The sequence below is a fragment of the Adiantum capillus-veneris genome, chromosome 12 (assembly GCF_014529385.1).
Source record: "Adiantum capillus-veneris isolate H3 chromosome 12, ASM1452938v2, whole genome shotgun sequence".
Taxonomy (NCBI): Eukaryota; Viridiplantae; Streptophyta; class Polypodiopsida; order Polypodiales; family Pteridaceae; genus Adiantum; species Adiantum capillus-veneris.
The window spans coordinates 141,176,745-141,190,460 of NC_140942.1; positions in this window are offsets into that span (position 1 = coordinate 141,176,745).

Sequence of the window (13,716 nt, forward strand, 5' to 3'; positions counted from 1 at the left end):
TAAAGTGATAGCCAAAGTGTTATCCATCTTGCAAAGATCTCAGCCTTTCACTCAAGGACAAAGCACATTGAGGTGAGATATCACTTCATACGTACTCTTTTGGAAGAGGGACAGATAAAGCTAGGAAAGGTACATACAAGTGAAAATCCTGCAGATATGTTTACAAAGGTAGTCAACAAGGAGAAGTTGAGCTTTTGCTCATCTTCAATCGGCATTGAAGGATAAGAAGACAAAATGAAAAACAGTAACAGTTTTGGTGTGGAGATCGGTCTCCAAGTGGGAGATTGTTAAGTATGGAGCCTGATTTACCCCTTGTAATTTTTTGTATTAAAAACGCACATTTGTAAGGACCCCTTTATGAGGAGAATCCATCGTGCGTGAAGAAAAATAACTCGCCGCAAAACCAAAATTTTTGGAATATTTTGATCGGAAGTCAATGGCCGGTGGCCAATTTCAAATTGGACTTGTCTTTTCAAGGACGGTGACACATGGGTGCATGGGAGAATTCAACTCGGACTTGTCTACGCAAAGACGGCTACACATGGCTGTCTCTCATGAGAGAGGGCAGCCCTTTTGTCCTATAAAAGGAGGCCTTTTCTACACACAAAAACGGATTGAAGAGGTGAAGCATTGTGAAGTTGATGCAACAAGGTGGACGTGAGGTGGTGAGAGTGAAGGAAGGCGGGAGTTCCAAAAGGGTATAATCCTTTTGTAATCTACTTCTTGTTTTGAAGTACTAAAGCCATTGAGTAGCTGCTCCCACATTGAGTGAACCACGTATATCGTGTGCTCTCTCTCTCTCTCTCTCTAATCTCTCTTGTGTTAAAAATTATCTCTCTCCATTAAGTAAACTACTCAAATATCTACTTAGCTACGTCATCTTCCCTAACACCAATTGCTCACCCTAATCTTCACTAAGACTCAATTCCTATCACATTCTTGTGAAGCATTCTTATTCTACCACCATGAATGTCATCTTTGTAAGCCCCTAAAAAGTTTGATCATAGCTAGAATCAATTTGTAGATAAGATCTTCAACCTCTATACACCATAATGGAAAAATAGAGTTGTTTTGTAGAAAATGAGAACCATAACGTTTGAAGCATACTGACCAAGAATGCAATATTTTGTATTTTTCCCAATATTTTTCTTCATGTTGGTTTTCAAGTCTCTTACCTTGCAACTATGGAGAATTTACATGATAAACTTTGACATCATAACTTGGTATCTTTTGATATAGATTCATCATTGGTTCCATGCACATAAATGATTGAATTGCTTTGGAAGGACCTACAAAATCCACAAATCCAACCAACATAAGGATGACCCTTGGGATTTCACTTGACTTTTTGTCTCTTGCTTGCTTTTTGTCGCTCATTCTTTGCTCGTTAATTGATACCTCTCTACTTTGGAGAGTTGGCAAGTATCATCCCATAATGCTATGTCATATCCAATCCAACCTAAATTTTAGCTAGTACAAGACATGGGAAAGAAATGATCATTCACATAGGCCTTAGATGTAAATTTTCATCAAGATAATTAGGATCGATTTGAATCAGTAGTAGGCCACTCCTACCTTTGGAGGGTAAGGGAGTGAGGGTAGGGGAGAGGAGGCTCATTTAAAACCACTTGAACAAGGCAGCATACAAAAGGCATACAGCCACATATGAAAGAAGTCAACACGGGACACCTTTCACATTCTCATGGTGTCATCATAGGTAAGATAAGCATAGAAGGTGAGAGTCATTTAAGAATGTACAATGCTATGAGCAGTGCAGTATATAGAAAAAATCAAAGCAAGGAAACAACTAAAAATGTCATACCTTCAAGAAATAAGAGGGATGGAGTGTATATCCTCTCACCCATTCAAGGGTCGTATGGTGGGATTAGTGCACTACACCCAAGGAAGTGAAAGACACTCGGAGGGAGAGCCCATTGGCTCATCAAAGGGGGAGGGTGACATTTGGGTACAAGAGCGATGTTAAGTGAGGTAGTAGACCCATCATACCAAGATGGGGGGAGTGATCTGAGTAAGAAAAGGGTGAAGTACGATGTAGAGTCGGCAAAGAAAATGAAACGGAGTTAGTTCGTTCCAGCAACAATTGCACGATGCCTGCGAATCAAGTGGCAAGAGATAGATACAGTGAGCACATGAGGCGATTCACGACGTGTTCGTTTGCACTTGGTGAACGCCTCCAAGCGAACAGCACATTGTGCGCAAAAGCTTTTGACACAACCAGCAGCTTTTTTTGAAGCACTTGCAGGCTTACTGCAGGTTGTCTGCAACCTTTAGGCTTTGCTTTGCCAAGTTGATCGCCTCACGTTCACAACAATTGAATCCTTGTGGCGCTGAAGAAATTGCTCGATAGGATTGGAAGGCGCGCAATCTGCACCACGACAAAATATTGATGGGTCACCTTCACTTTTTGAGCGGAATTGGTATCGATCGGAGCTCATGTGCGCACTACAAGAGAGAGTGTCCCAAATTCTCATGCCACCAACCACTAAAGTGGTAGGGGGATATCCCACCAAGGTAATACAAAACCAAGGAGAGTCGCAATTATCCAAAGTGTCCACTCCTAGCAAGGTAGGAAGTTGCAAATAAAGTACAGCAACAAGGCCTCAATGTAAAAATGTGTATTCCACAAGTAATAATGAACATCTTTTTTTTTTAATAGCAAAACTCACAATTGTGAGTGAATTATATTAATCAACCCAAATAGTTACAAGGTCTTGTCATGCTCGTGTTAAGCCATGACATCATCCAGGGCCCCAAATTACATCGGCTAACAGGGCAGCCACCCCAACCAACTTATCCTTGATACATAAGGTCCATTATCATGTTCTTCTGAGAACTTTTAATAGCCAAGATTTTCCCCCGTCCTAGGGATGCCCTTTGCTGACAGCAAGGCGCAAGTAGTCCTAGACCAATCCTCCAATTGTTGCTTGCGCCCGAGCGTCCATATTAGCACTTTGCTTTTTTGTATAATTTCTATGAAGCTTGGCACCTCAAGACCTCCTTCAAACACACGCCGGTTCCTTGTCTGCCATACATTGTGTAGGAAGAAGTACCTGACGATTTGAGTGCTGATGAGGATGGTAGGACCACTTGAATTCTCCTCTCCAAGGAATAGATCAGTCTTGTAAAACCCAATTTTCCATGTTCTTTGGATCCACTTGCATATTTTCCATGCGAGGCCTTTGATAGTTGGGCAATCCATGAAGAGGTGAGCCAGATCTTCACTAGCCAACCTGCACCCCAAGCATCGATCTGACCCAATCCCTCTTTCTTGAACCTTCACCCCCGTCGGAAGAGCACCCCAAATTACCTTCCATAAGAATACCTTCATGTGCTGCGGAATCTTTGGCTTCCAAATGTTCTCCATTACTTGCTCCCACCTTTCCTCCGGCCATTGTATTTTGTTAAGGGGGCTAGCCCAATTCTTCTTATACATCATTGAATGGTAGATGTCTTTAGGATGGGGTTTCCATAAGAGACTGCTTCCAGGCCATTTCCAAGCATTCCAGTCAAACTCCGAATCACAGATAGGCATCACTATACTGTCAAGCTCTTTCATCACTTTGTGGATCAGCAAGCCCTCCAAGCTATTCAGTTGGTACTAGGTAACCAGAAGGTCAATGATTTTCCAACTCTTGTTGTCACTGTCCCAGAAGTGCCCCAGTCAATTCAGACCCTTATTATTCAGCTTCCTAGCTATCTCTATCCAGTAAGGAATTTGTGGTAGCTCTATAACTTTGGAGAGCTAGGAGGACCTATGCAAAATGGAGTTCTTAAAGTATCTAGTTTTCTCCCCCCACTTTAAGACTCCTGCTGCTCTATTGCATTTTCTTACCAATTCTCTTGAGCTATCCCCCAATCTTAGAGTAGCCCACGTCAGGGCTAACAGCTTGTCATGAACCGCCACCCCTCTCCGTTTTCCACCTTTCGAGCCAAGTTTAGCTGCTTCCATCATATCTTTGATCATGACAGTCCAAACTTGATCCTGTTTAGCCAAGGAAACAAAAAATTTGGCACAACAAGCTTTTGCATGGGCCATAGGGTTCAGATCTCCAAGGCCTCCTTGATTCTCCGACCGAGCAACTAATTCCCAATGGGCCCATTGCCATGGCCTGGAGGATTTCGTGTTGTATTTCCATAAAAACCTTTTCACTGGTTTTAAGAACTCTTTCCAGTGACACTTAGCCATCTTGAGAAGCGAGCTAGTGAAGGCAATATAAGGAATCATAAAGGCATTTATCACTTTTATCCGACTTCGGAATGGGAGAAGAGCATACTCCCACCTACTCACTTTTGTTTTGATTTTGCCAAGCACCCACTCAAATCTTTGCTTGCGAGTTATGTCCACCCCTAAGGGAGCTCTCAGATGTCTGAAGATATTCCCTTTTTTGACAATCTCCCACGACCAGACAGAAGGGTCAAATGAGTCATTTTCCGATAGGAAGATCGCCTTGACTTCTCTATATTACACTGGGACCCCGAAGCTACTGAAAAAAATTGTACAATCTCCAAAGCTTTCCTAATGACCTAGGGGCACGCCTTCAAGAAGAGGAGAGAATCATCTGCAAAAAGTTTTGCTAGGAGTTGGCTATTTCCTGGCAAAGCCAGGCGTTGCAAATCTCCTCATTCTGCACTAGCTTCGAGCATCATGATTAAAGGATGTGATCCTATGGCAAAAAGTAGGGGAGCCAGAGAGCAGCCATGCTTAATAGACCTTTTGACCTCAAAAGAGCCCACAATTCTATCATTGAACACGAGCTCTGACTGGCTTCCAGCTCCTAATACACTTACCAGATGACATAGGCGCGGCCCAAAGCCCAGAGCTTCCATGACGGCTTCTATATATGTCCATGTTATTCTGTCATAAGCCTTATCCAAGTCCAACTGTAGCAGTACACACTCTTGCTTCGTGACAGTTGCGTACTCGATGCCCACCATTGTTGCCAAGATGTTATCGTAAATGGACCTTCCTTTTATGAACCTATGTTGACGGTCTTCTTCTTGACACTCTGAAGTAAGGACCCTCTAGCTTCTTCCACTTCTTGGGACTGTATCTCTGGCCGTACAATGATTTGACTAAGATAGTTCAGCATCAGACCAGCCATCTCATCCTGGTTATGAATTGTTGACCCTTTCTCATAATAGAGCGAACGGACGTGGCCTTGGCTCTTCTTGATATTTAACACCCTAAAAAAAAGGGCTTGATTAGAGGCTTCAGGTTGAAGGAAAGTCTCCCTTGGAAAGAAGCCTTGCCTTTTTTATATCTTCCAACTGCTCAGTTGCAAGGTTAGATTTGGCTTCGAGCCATCGTTTGTGCTCATCCTGAGTAGCAAGCCCATTGGCTTTTTTGGAGGTAAGCAATTGTACCTCCACTGTAAGCTGCAGAAGGTGTGCCTCCCTAACTTTCTTGATTCGGGGGCCCGAGGTTTTGATTGCTTTGTGTATTCTCCGAGCAAAGAGGTCCCACGCATTGTGTTTGTTGAGGTCGACATCTTTTTTGAGCTTACCTAGTGCTTTCTTGGTTAGATTCCTGAAAAGAGGGTCTTTGAAAAGGTGTGCCCCTGTTACTAACAGTTTTTTCTCTCCTCTTGGTGTCTGCTCTGTTAGGAAATAAGACGTAGCTAAATAGATAATTGAGTAGATTACTTAATGGAGAGAGACAGATTTATATACACGAGATTATAGAGTAGAGAGAGAGAGAGAGAGAGAGTACACACGATATACGTGGTTCACCCAATGTGGGCTACGTCCACGGGAAAGCAGCCACTCAATGGCTTTAGTACTTCAAAACAAGAAGTAGTTTACAAAGGGATTATACCCTTAATGGAGCTCCCGCCTTGCTTCACTCTCACCACCTCACACTCACCTTGTTGCATCAACTTCACACTATGAAATGTGTGTAGAAATGGCCTTCTTTTATAGGCCAAAAGGGCTGCCCTCTCTTATGAGAGACAGCCATGTGTAGCCGCCCTTGTGCGAATAAGTCCAAATCGGACCCTCCAATCCGCCCATGTGTGGCCGCGCTTGAGAAGACAAGTTCGCTTTTGAATTCGGCCACCGGCCACCGACCATTGACTTCCGACCACCGGCCACCGGCCATCCGACCGGTTGTTTTCCGACCACCGTCCGGCCATAATATTCCGGTGAAAAAAAAAGTCTCGGGGGCGGAGCGAGGCCTCCAACCCCGAGGCCTTTAAAGTTGCCCCTGATTCTTGTCCGTGAAAATTTTGGTTTCCGGTGAGTGATTTTCCTTCACGCACGATGGCTTCTCCTCATAATGGGGGCCTTACAAATGTGCGCTTTTACCACAGAAAATTACAAGGGTAAATCAGGCTCCATACTTAACAATCTCCCACTTGGAGACTGATCTCCAAACCAAACCTGTGACTGCTTTCCATTCTGGCTTCTTATCCTTGACTGTCGATTGAAGATGAGCAAAAGCTCAACTTCTCCTTGTTGACCACCTTTGTAAACATGTCTGCAGGATTTTCACTTGTATGCATCTTTCCTAGCTTTAGCTGTCCCTCTTCCAAAAGAGTGCGTATGAAGTGATATCTCACCTCAATGTGCTTTGTCCTTGAATGAAAGGCTGAGTTCTTCGCAAGATGGATAGCGCTTTGGCTATCACTGTACAAGACACAATTGTCTTGTTTGAATCCAAGCTCTTCTAAGAATCTGTGAAGCCACAGAATTTCTTTGCTTGCCTCCGTCATTGCTACATACTCTGCTTCCGTGGTAGAAAGTGAAACCACTTTCTGCAGCTTTGAAGCCCAGCTTACTGCTGTACCTCCAACCGTGAACACATAGTCAGTAGTGCTCCTTCGAGTATCTTTGTCACTTGCCATATCTGCATCAGCATACCCTTCTAGAAAAATATCAGTTCCTCCAAAATACAAAGCATTTGTTGTTGTCCCTTTTAGATACCTAAGTATCCACTTCACAGCTTGCAAATGCTCTTTATCTGGGTTGTCCATGAACCTACTCACAACTCCCACTGCATGTGCAATGTCTGGCCTTGTCCAGACCATAGCATACATTAGAGAACCTACCGCTGCAGCATATGGAACTTTAGACATATAGGCTATCTCCTCTTGTGTCTTTGGACACATATCCTTCGTTAGTTTAAAATGACCAGCCAAAGGTGTAGAAACCGGTTTTGCATTTTGCATTGCAAACCTTTCTAGTGCCTTCTTGATGTAATCTTCTTGAGATAGCTTTATTGTCTTCTTCGTCCTGTCCCTTGATATTTTCATACCAAGTATCCTCTTTGCAGCACCTAAATCTTTCATTGAAAAAGATTTGGACAGCTCCTCTTTTAGGTCTTTGATGTCCTGCATGTTAGCACTTGCAATCAACATGTCATCAACATACAACATTAGGATGATGAATTTCCCATCTCCCAAATTCTCCGTGTAGACGCAGTGATCCGAGTTGCATATTGTGAATCCATGATCCAACATCCATCGATCAAACTTCAAGTACCATTGTCTTGATGCTTGCTTTAAACCATACAAGCTCTTCTTTAATTTGCAAACCATTTTCTCCTTACCTTTTACTTCATACCCCTTTGGTTGAAGCATGTAGATTTCCTCCTCTAAGTCACCGTGAGGGAATGCCGTATTTACATCCATTTGCTCGAGATTTAGATCATGAGCAGCCACAAGGCTTAAGACAAGCCTAATTGAGTTCATTTTTACAACAGGAGAAAATATTTCATTGAAGTCAATACCTTTCTTTTGAGAAAAACCTTTTACCACAAGCCTAGACTTGTACCTTTTCTTCCCACCTTCTTCTTCCTTTAGCTTGTACACCCATTTGTTTTGAAGTGCCCGCTTACCTTTAGGCAACTCAACCAACTCCCATGTTTGGTTGCGATGTAGTGAGTCCATCTCCACTTGCATGCTCTTCGTCCATTCTTCTTTGGATTCATGTTGCATAGCTTCTTCATATGATTCCGGCTCTCCAGAATCTGAGATCAAGAGATGGTTGAAGGAAGGAACAAACCTTTCTGGAGGTCTACTTGCTCTTGTAGATCTTCGGGGAATAGGTTGAGGCTCCTCATTTGGTTGACGTTGTTGCACATTGTCACCGTTTGCAGTCCTTGAGTCTTCACCGTCCTCAAGCTCCATGTACTCATCACCTGTTTCTTTTGTTTGTTTTCTTTCCAAGTAATCTTTGTACATATTTTGTTCGTTAAAAATTACATCCCTACTCCTTAAGATTTTACCATCTTCAGGATTCTATAGGCGATACCCAAAGTCTCCTTCTCCATAGCCAATGAAGAAACACTTTTTGGACTTTGCATCTAACTTTGATCTTAGCCTTCTATCTATGTGCATGAAAGCCTCACATCCAAACACTTTGAGAAATGCATAATTCACCGGTTTACCTGTCCATGCCTCTTCTGGAACTCCCCCATCCAATGCCGTTGAGGGTGACCGATTGATTAAGTACACAGACGTACTTACAGCTTCCGCCCAAAGCTCAAGCGGTAGGCCTGCATGTAGCCGCATGCTTCGTGCTCGTTCCATGATTATCCTGTTCATCCTTTCCGAAATCCCATTTTGTTGAGGTGTCCTTCGGGTTGTCCTTTGCCTCCGAATGCCATTGCTAGCACAAAAGCTTTCAAAAGCTTGGCTGCAATATTCGCCTCCATTGTCGGATCTGAGGCATTTAACCTTGGTACCTGTTTCATTCTCCACAAAGGCTTTTCACCTTTGAAATATGAAAAATACATCGGATTTATTCTTTATGACATAAACCCATGTTTTTCTAGTCGCATCGTCTACGAATGTTACATAGTACAATGAGCCACCAAGTGATGGTGTACTTGCAGGACCCCAAACATCAGAATGAACCAACTCAAGTTTTTTATTTTTTCTTGCATTTCTTGATTTTTGAAATTTTACCCTCTTTTGTTTACCATAAACACAATCTTCAATGAACTCTAAGTCCACTTTTTTCAAACCTGGTAGAAGCTTCTTTGTTTGAAGGATTTGCATTCCTTTGGCACTCATATGCCCAAGTCGGTAGTGCCACACCGCACTGTCAACTTCCATAGTTGCTGCACAAGCTGAAGGTTGCGTGCTAACAGTACACAAGTAAAGTGTACCAACTTTTTCTCCCTTGGCAACCACCAAAGATCCCTTTGAGATCTTCCACCGTTTGTTTCCGAATGCAATGTTGTGACCTTCATCGTCCAATTGTCCTGTAGAGATCAAATTTTTGCGAAGAGAAGGAACATGCCTAACATCTTTAAGCTTCCATTCATTTCCGTTAGCAATTTTGACAGAAACTGTACCTTTGCCGACAATCTCATAAGCTTCATCATCTCCCAAGTATACATACCCAAAATTACCTTTGGTGTAGTCTTGAAAATGTTGCTTGTGTGGTGTTGCATGGAATGAAGCCCCAGAATCTACTATCCAGGAATTAGACACATTGTCTAATGAGAGAATTAGAGCATCTTGCTCTACTTTACCTGCCACATTGGCCTCCGATGTTGGCTTGTTGTCTTGAGACTCTGTCTCCTTCTTCTTCTTGGACCAGCAATCCTTCTTAACGTGGCCCTTCTTGCCGCAGTTCCAACATTCAAGAACTGACTTTGTGCATGACTTGCTCCGCCTTGAGCGATCACGACCCTTTTGGTTTTTGAACCTCTCCTTAAGCCTTCCTCTTGTTTCCACTGATAGTGCAGCACTTTATGATTCTCATGTGCTTCTCCTTCGCATTTCCTCGCTTAGGAGAACACCCACAACATCATCAAACTTAAGAGTATTTGTGCCAGAGATAGAATTACTTACAGCCATCACAAAGCTGTCCCAACTATCCGGTAGAGATGATAGTATAAGGAGAGCTCGCACTTCGTCATCGAAATTGATTTTCAATGATCGAAGTTGACTTATGTTTGTGTTAAAGTCATTTAGGTGTTCTGCAGCTGAACCATTCTCTGCTATCTTTAGATTGAACAAGCGCTTCATAAGAAATACCTTATTGGATGCCGATGGTTTCTCGTAGAAGTCGTCAAGTGACTTCATTAAGTCCTCCGTGGTCTTCATCTCCGAAACATTGAAGGCCACCGTTGACACCAAGCTTAACCGGATTGTTCCCAGTGCCTTTCGATCAAGGACAATCCATGCTTCATCTGCCATTGTTGCGGGCTTCTTCGCAAGACCGCCTAGTGGCAAATAGAGGTCCTTGTGGTAGAGATAGTCTTCAATCTGCATCTTCCAATGTTGGTAGTTTTTGCCGTTGAACTTCTCAATCTTGAGCTTCCCTTCCTCCTCCATAACTCCCACTCAATTCAAGGAATCCTTTCCTTGAGATAATTTAGCTACGAGCAAACCTTGCTCTGATACCAGTTGTTAGGAAATAAGACGTAGCTAAATAGATAATTAAGTAGATTACTTAATGGAAAGAGACAGATTTATATACACGAGATTATAGAGTAGAGAGAGAGAGAGAGTACACACGATATACGTGGTTCACCCAATGTGGGCTACGTCCACGGGAAAGCAGCCACTCAATGGCTTTAGTACTTCAAAACAAGAAGTAGTTTACAAAGGGATTATACCCTTAATGGAGCTCCCGCCTTGCTTCACTCTCACCACCTCACACTCACCTTGTTGCATCAATTTCACACTATGAAATGTGTGTAGAAATGGCCTCCTTTTATAGGCCAAAAGGGCTGCCCTCTCTTATGAGAGACAGCCATGTGTAGCCGCCCTTGTGCGAATAAGTCCAAATCAGACCCTCCAATCCGCCCATGTGTGGCCGCCCTTGAGAAGACAAGTCCGCTTTTGAATTCGGCCACCGGTCACCGACCATTGACTTCCGGCCACCGGCCACCGGCCATCCGATCGGTTGTTTTCCGACCACCTTCCGGCCGCCGTCCGGCCATAATATTCCGACGAAAAAGAATATTCCAGCAAAAAAAAAGTCTCGGGGGCCTCCGTCCTCGAGGCCTTTAAAGTTGCCCCTAATTCTTGTCCGTGAAAATTTTGGCTTCCGGTGAGTGATTTTCCTTCACGCACGATGGCTTCTCCTCATAATGGGGGCCTTACAAATGTGCGCTTTTACCACAGAAAATTACAAGGGTAAATCAGGCTCCATACTTAACATGCTCCTCCTCTATATTCTTCTTAAAATGTACGTGCAGAGGTATGTGATCCGAGAGGCTTTTTGTTGGGACTACCTTCATCTCCATCAACGACGGTATCCAGTCAACTTGGTGTGAGCAATAGCATCTGTACATCCTGGAGGCAGTGCGGGCATACTGGAGGCTTGTGTAGGTGAACCCAGGCGTGCTGTTCCATGGCCCAATTTCCCATAAGTCGATCATCGCCCACTTTTCACACAAACTTTGCCATTTAGACCTTTCCGAGCCAGCCAGCATACTGGAGGAACCTGTTCTATCCCTGCTCTTTTCTACCATATTGAAGTCGCCAACCAACAACCACTCACCTTCAATAGGAGTATATCTGAGATGCATCCATAGTTTAACTCTCTCTTTCGCATTGCAATGGTGAAGGGATGCCCTTTCCATTTGATTTTAATCCCCAGGATTCTGCCTGATGGGTAGTTAAGAACCAACTTCGGCTCCAATTCTCTGTCCACAATGCTGAGGATGCCACTGGCCATTGACCGTCTTCTCCTTTTTTATTTCTTCCCATAATAGAGTACTCTTCTTACGGGTTTTCAATCCCTTTACGTTCCAAGATTGGATAGTAAGCGACTCCATCTATAATGAGGGGTTCATTGTGACAGAGGAACAAATTCTTCAGCATCCGAATCATTCCCCCTTCCCCCCCCGCCCCCTCTCCTTGGCCCAAGGAAAATCCGGGTTCCAAGTTAGGGGATTTCTTTTCTTGCAGTGCTGCAAATGGATTCTGCAGCGGGACAATGAACCCTCCTCCTTTCCCAGGGGTGGAGGATGGATTAGATCCTTTCACCTCAAGTGTTCTCATGACTTGAAGCACTTTGGAGTCTCTTGCCACCACTGCTTTCCTTTTGGCTCTTTTCAGACCGGGGACTTAACAGCCGTCATCGTCATCACTGTCATAAATTTTGGGGTAGCAGCGGGAGTAATGAACCTATTATTATTGCCTGCACCTTCCGAGGTTCGTTGTATGGGAAGCGATTCCTCCACAACCTTTCCCTGCATCTTCATATCTATTTTGTCACCTATCATACCTCCTTTATCCTTCCCTTCGATTGCCTCTTCGTTACTGCCTCCTTGCTTCTCCAGTCCTTCCATCGGGGTTTCCATTTTTCTAGGGCCCTGTGCTGTCGGAGCTACAGTACCATTAGACTTCAAGGGGAAATCCTTGGCGAAGTGTCCAAAGTTGTTGCATTCAAAACATGCTCCAAAGTATGTTCCAAAGTTTAGCGGAATAGTAACAAGCCCAGCTCCGACATTGATAACCATGCTCTTAGGTGGCTTTTTAGACACATCCCATCCTATACAAACCCTGTTTGAGGTTCTGCAAACCCTCTCTTGTTAGGTATAAATAAGAGAGTGCCCAGTTGACTAGCAAGCATCCTGAGATTTTCCCATAGCCAGCTAGGCAGTCCCACAAACTCAACCCAGACCGGATGAAACCCTTGAAGAGATTCAGCTGAGTCGAAAACTTGCTCCCACCGCACCACACAAACCGTAGTCCTATTAAATACTAGGGGCCCTTTGTCAAGTATCTGTTCCACATCGGAGGCCTCTTTGAATCTCACTGTTCAACAACAACCTTTAGCGGGGTAAGAAGTACTTTCAATTGCTCCTCCATGACCAAGAATTTGAGGGCCCTGAAGCCATTGAATCATCTCAAAGCTGTTCAGGATTCTTCCACTGAACCCAAATACAAACGTTAGCTTAGCTTGCCTGGCTAACTGTTTTTTGATAAGCGTTGGTGGAATCGCTACAGTAATATTGGATGCAGTCCACCTCGAAAAGGTATCTACACATAAGGAAAGAGCTTCACGCTATCAAGCATGTGTACTGACTCAAAGCACTGATGTGCAATCCATCAAAGGTTTGAGTGAGTCAGGCTTATTGTATTCGGGTGAAGAGCCGTGCCTTAGCTAGCAAGTGGAATAGAAATTAGTAGAAGTATACTAATATAGTGTGCGTGTGCGTGCGTGTGTGTGTGTGTGTGTGTGTGTGTGTGTGTGTGTGTGTGTGTGTGTGTGAGAGAGAGAGAGAGAGACCCACCTACAACTAACCCTCTCTGCTCATAATTTGAGTTTTATTTGGTTATATATTGCATAAGTATACAACATAGTTACCCTCAATAACTACTAGACCAAACCTCCAAGATGACTCTCTAATGAAGGCTTGGAGAAAGACTTATACATACCTAGATGTATTTAAGATAAGCCCAAATTCACCTTTAAACAAAAGAGCAAGGCATAGACTTGTGGTAGTCATCCACAAGTTAATACAACCAATAGCTCCATCATGCATAGTATTGACTGAATACTATGACATCCCCACTAATGTCGTCAATGCCCAATGGTGGGTGTAGAACTCCGTACTCATATATGCTCTCACCCCCTCACCACACACACTCACTCACTTGCACTAGCATACATGAACACAAATATGTACAGACTAACTTTCTGTCGTAACTTTAGAACTGCAGAGCAACCTTGGTCATACTGAAACCAAGCACTAAAAGCAGCATTGAATAGGAAAAATTAGCACAA